The sequence below is a fragment of the Gorilla gorilla genome, chromosome 1, assembly GCF_029281585.2.
Source record: "Gorilla gorilla gorilla isolate KB3781 chromosome 1, NHGRI_mGorGor1-v2.1_pri, whole genome shotgun sequence".
Taxonomy (NCBI): Eukaryota; Metazoa; Chordata; class Mammalia; order Primates; family Hominidae; genus Gorilla; species Gorilla gorilla.
Window position 1 is genome coordinate 56,562,426 of NC_073224.2, and position 6,000 is coordinate 56,568,425.

The window sequence follows — 6,000 nt, forward strand, 5'->3', positions numbered from 1 at the left end:
AGTCTCTGTGTGTCCTATCCTCCTCGTTTATTCTCTTTCCGGCCTAGTTTACCTTTTTATTTTATTTTATTTTATTTTATTTTATTTTTGAGATGGAGTCTTGCTCTTGTTGGCTAGGCTGAAGTGCAGTGGTACGATCTTGGCTCAATACAACCTCCGCCTCCTGTGTTCAAGTGATTCTCCTGCCTCAGCCTTCCCAGTAGCTGGGATTACAGGTGCCCGCCACCATGCCTGGCTAAGTTTTGTACTTTTAGTAGAGATGGGGTTTCACCATGTTGGCCAGGCTGGTCTCGAACTCCTGACCTCAGGTGAGGAGGTACCTCAGGAGCCTTGGCCTCCCAAAGTGTTGGGATTACAGGCATGAGCCACCACACCCAGCCCAGTTTATCTTTTTAAACAGTCTGTGCCACTTTGAATGGATAGGATATTCGCTTTAAATTGAAGGTTTTTAAAGTGACCCAACTATAGTCCCAAACTATTAGCCTAAATCAAAGATCTGCAAGCTTTTTCTGTAAAAGGTCAGATCGAAAATATTTCAGGCTTTGCAGGTAACATGTAGTTTTTGTGGTGACAACGCTGCCATTGTACTGTAAAAGCAGACACAGGCACTACTTAAACATACGGGTGTGGTTTTGTTACAATAGCTTACAAAAACAGGTCTGCTGGAGTTGGCACATGGGCCATGGTTAGCTGATCCCTGGCCTAAACCAAAGTCATACATCTCTAGACTCTGAACCCTTAGGGTACAACAGTGTCTAACATGTATGCTAGGTACAAAGAAATATCTGTCGAATAAGGAAATAAATAGACACACACTAAGAAATCCATTGGTAATTTTAGATACTGTTAGTCATGGTTGGAATGGTTGGTGCCGTGATCCTGCCATGGCCTGAGCATTCGGGCTTCCGGAAAGTGGCTGTGAAGAACCTGTAGCCAGAGAAGTAATGCTTCATCTCACCACTCCTAAGACACATTTCTCACTGTTTAACTTCATTCAAGTCAGGATATATCGTATACCTTTCAATGATATCAGAAACACGTTTCCTTTTCAGTGGTGCATAAGATAATGGTGTGTCTCACAATTGTTGGCATCTTAGATTTGAGGAAATAAGGTATTTCTCACTTGGATTTTCAGATTAACAAGTGACCAAACAAAATGTCCAACTAAGAAAGAACTATGCTGTCTGTGATGTCATAATCTCCAGGGCTGATGAAGGTAATAGTGTCTGGATCTAGGTGCAAAGGCTCTTGCTCACTTTATCTTTCAAGCAATATAGACTTTCATGGTGAACGGATAGACAATGAAAAGGAGGTTTCCATGTGTTGGACCTTAGTGGCTTTAAGAATTATTTTTCAAGTCGTATCTGCTTTATCCTAGATAATCAAGAATTTACTGGCCCAGAAATTATCAGCAAAAATATAATTTTAAATGATTACATTCTCTTTTAAAGTAGTTATAAGAAAGGTAAAGAGGAAGATTTTAATACGAATCTGATCTTTTCATTGTGACACGAAAAAGGAATCTTCCTTTTTCATGGTGACAGAGATCATTAATACTGCTTTTCAAATTATTTGCTTTCAAATACACATTAAAACAGGATAAAAGCACTTAAATATTTGATTCAATCTGAGAAATGTTTTTTGAGCATCCATTATGAGTAGGTATCAAGTTAAAAGAAGTTAAAGCTGGGAGCAGGTTTAGGATCCCTGGTGGAGTGCCTGGCTCCCTAAAACTTCATGATGGAAGAAACAGAGGACGTTCAGTAGACTTCTAATTCCCTTTTAATTCTCCCCATGTGCTGACACATTACACTACTGAGACGTGCATCTTATTTATGCTAGGAGATTTGTGACATATTTTGTAAGCTTGGCTCTGTCTCTCTCTCTCTGAAAGCAAAGTAATTCATTAGAAAATAAGGAGGGAGAACTCAGGGGTGAGAGAGGGAAGGAAGGATTACTGCTTTGGGGCATCTGGGCCAGGTCTTAATTTCCTGACCAAAGATGGGTAAATACCTGTTTACTTTCCTCTGACCAAGAACAGTAGATATCTGAAATTGTCTAAGCGAAGACACAGAGTAGGATTTGGCAACCTGGGAATGGGCAGGGTACTTAATTTGGGGGTCATAATAAACTGATTTCAGGATGGCTGGCAACACAGTGGAGGGCAGGGGAAGAGGAGAGCCTTCCCTGTTGCCCTCTCCTTCCTCTCACCCTCCATCCCTGGGAGTCGGATGGTTTCTCTGGGGTGTTCCCAGATATACAAGTGGCAGATGCCCCTCCTCCATGTTTATAAAGCCACTGTCACTCCCATCTTCCACACTCCCAACCAAGGGCTGAAGGAGGCCTTGACCACCTGAGCTGCTGATGCCACAACCCACCATCCCACCCCCGTGTAGGCACTGATGGGTTGGATGATTGGAGCTGTTTTCCATTCCCAAACACCTGATGGACGGACAGAAGGAAGGGCACATGGCTTTATTCTGTTTGGAGAGCTCAGATGCAAACAGGTTATTAATAACGGGTATTTTACTAACCGATAACAAAATTAGTAGTTTTTGGCTTTCCCTATTCCTATGTAATCACAATGAATTGTGTTCAAACATATAAAAATGTTTGTAGTCCCACGTTCCCCCTGAAGTCCCTTTCTTTTTCTTTTTCTTTTTTTTTGAGATGGAGTTTTGCTCTTGTTGCCCAGGCTGGAGTGCAGTGGCATGGTCTCAGCTCACCACAATATCTGCCTCCTGGGTTCAAGTGATTCTCCTGCCTCAGCCTCCGGAGTAGCTGGGATTACAGACATGTGCCACCACCCCCGGCTAATTTTGTATTTTTAGTAGAGACAGGATTTCTCCATGTTGGTCAGGCTGGTCTTGAACACCTGACTTCAGGTGATCTGCCCGCCTCGGCCTCCCAAAGTGCTGGGATTACAGGTGTGAGTCACCGCGTCCGGCCTGAAGTCCCTTTCTTGAGACTGCAACAGTGCGCCCCTACCATTGTGTTTTAGGTCCTCTCTCATATCTTTGCTTCTGCTCTGAGACTTTGTTGCATGTCACATTATATTTGGGAAAGTTTTCTGCTGTGCTTGAAACACAGGACATTGACATCTCTGTGGATTGTAAATCGAAGTGTAGATGGAAAACCCCTTCCTTTGACTCTGGTAGTTAATAGTATCCGGATCTGAAGTGCAAAGCTCCAACTGCACTTTATGAAAATAAACGCAAACATTCTGAGGATGCTTCAGTCGAGTTAAATATAAAGATATGTAATCATTTAATATCAGCTCCCAACACACTGATACCTTATCTAGCCACAGAGTTTTCCACAGGACGAGGTAATTAATACAAGGACAGTTTTAATCTTAGGAAAAAAATTATATTTCTTATTGTCCCCTGGTCGATCCTAGCTCACAGGTGTTTTTTTCTTTTTTTCTTTTTTTTTTTTTTGAGTTAGAGTTTCACTCTGTCATCCAGGCTGGAGTGCAGTGGCCCAGGTCCTGGCTCACTGCAACCTCCACCTCCCAGGTTCAAGTGATTCTCCTGCCTCAGCCTCCTGAGTAGCTGGGATTACAGGCACCCACCTCAATGCCTGGCTAATTTTTGTGTTTTTAGTAGAAACAGGGTTTCATCATGTTGGCCAGGCTGGTCTCAAACTCCTGACCTCAGGTGATCCACTTGCCTTGGCCTCTGAAAGTGCTGGGATTACAGGCATGAGCCACCGCACCTGGCTAGGGTGTTTCAATGTTGCAGCCTCATCATTACATTTCTTTCTTTCATTTTTTTTTTTTTAAGCCCTGCATGCTTTCAGCTCATTCTCTTGCCCCTTCTATGTCCTTGTCTTCTGGTCTTTTCTTTTATTTATTTATTTATTTATTTATTTTTTATTTTTATTATACTTTAAGTTTTAGGGTACATGTGCACAACGTGCAGGTTTGTTACATATGTATGCATGTGCCATGTTGGTGTGCTGCACCCATTAACTCGTCATTTAGCATTAGGTATATCTCCTAATGCTATCCCTCCCCGCTCCCCCCACCCCACAACAGTCCCTGGTATGTGATGTTCCCCTTCCTGTGTCCATGTGTTCTCATTGTTCAATTCCCACCTATGAGTGAGAATATGTGGTGCTTGGTTTTTTGTCCTTGTGATAGTTTGCTGAGAATGATGGTTTCCAGCTTCATCCATGTCCCTACAAAGGACATGAACTCATCATTTTTTATGGCTGCATAGTATTCCATGGTGTATATGTGCCACATTTTCTTAATCCAGTCTATCATTGTTGGACATTTGGGTTGGTTCCAAGTCTTTGCTATTGTGAATAGTGCCTCAATAAACATACGTGTGCATGTGTCTTTATAGCAGCATGATTTATAATCCTTTGGGTGTATACCCAGTAATGGGATGGCTGGGTCAAATGGTATTTCTAGTTCTAGATCCCTGAGGAATCGCCACACTGACTTCCACAATGGTTGGACTAGTTTACAGTCCCACCAACAGTGTAAAAGTGTTCCTATTTGTCCACATCCTCTCCAGCACCTGTTGTTTCCTGACTTTTTAATGATCGCCATTCTAACTTGTGCAAGGTGGTATCTCATTGTGGTTTTGATTTGCATTTCTCTGATGGCCAGTGATGATGAGCATTTTTTCATGTGTTTTTTGGCTGCATAAATGTCTTCTTTTGAAAAGTGTCTGTTCATATCCTTTGCCCACTTTTTGATGGGGTTGTTTGTTTTTTTTCTTATAAATTTGTTTGAGTTCATTGTAGATTCTGGATATTAGCCCTTTGTCAGATGAGTAGGTTGCAAAAATTTTCTCCCATTCTGTAGGTTGCCTGTTCACTCTGATGGTAGTTTCTTTTGCTGTGCAGAAGCTCTTTAGTTTAATTAGATCCCATTTGTCAATTTTGTCTTTTGTTGCCATTGCTTTTGGTGTTTTAGACATGAAGTCCTTGCCCATGCCGATGTCCTGAATGGTATTGCCTAGGTTTTCTTCTAGGGTTTTTATGGTTTTAGGTCTAACATTTAAGTCTTTAATCCATCTTGAATTTATTTTTGTATAAGGTATAAGGAAGGGATCCAGTTTCAACTTTCTACATATGGCTAGCCAGTTTTCCCAGCACCATTTATTAAATAGGGAATCCTTTCCCCATTGCTTGTTTTTGTCAGGTTTGTCAAAGATCAGATAGTATTAGATATGCGGCATTATTTCTGAGGGCTCTGTTCTGTTCCATTGGTCTATATCTCTGTTTTGGTACCAGTACCATGCTGTTTTGGTTACTGTAGCCTTGTAGTATAGTTTGAAGTCAGGTAGCGTGATGCCTCCAGCTTTGTTCTTTTGGCTTAGGATGGACTTGGCAATGTGGGCTCTTTTTTGGTTCCATATGAACTTTAAAGTAGTATTTTCCAATTCTGTGAAGAAAGTCATTGGTAGCTTGATGGGGATGGCATTGAATCTATAAATTACCTTGGGCAGTATGGCCATTTTCACAATATTGATTTTTCCTACCCATGAGCATGGAATGTTCTTCCATTTGTTTGTATCTTCTTTTATTTCATTGAGCAGTGGTTTGTAGTTCTCCTTGAAGAGGTCCTTCACATCCCTTGTAAGTTGGATTCCTAGGTATTTTATTCTCTTTGAAGCAATTGTGAATGGGAGTTCACTCATGATTTGGCTCTCTGTTTGTCTGTTATTGGTGTATAAGAATGCTTGTGATTTTTGTACATTGATTTTGTATCCTGAGACTTTGCTGAAGTTGCTTATCAGTTTAAGGAGATTTTGGGCTGAGACTATGGGGTTTTCTAGGTATACAATCATGTCATCTGCAATCAGGGACAATTTGACTTCCTCTTTTCCTAATTGAATGCCCTTTATTTCCTTCCCCTGCCTGATTGCCCTGGACAGAACTTCCAACACTATGTTGAATAGGAGTGGTGAGAGAGGGCATCCCTGTCTTGTGCCAGTTTTCAAAGGGAGTGCTTCCAGTTTTTGCCCATTCAGTATGATATTG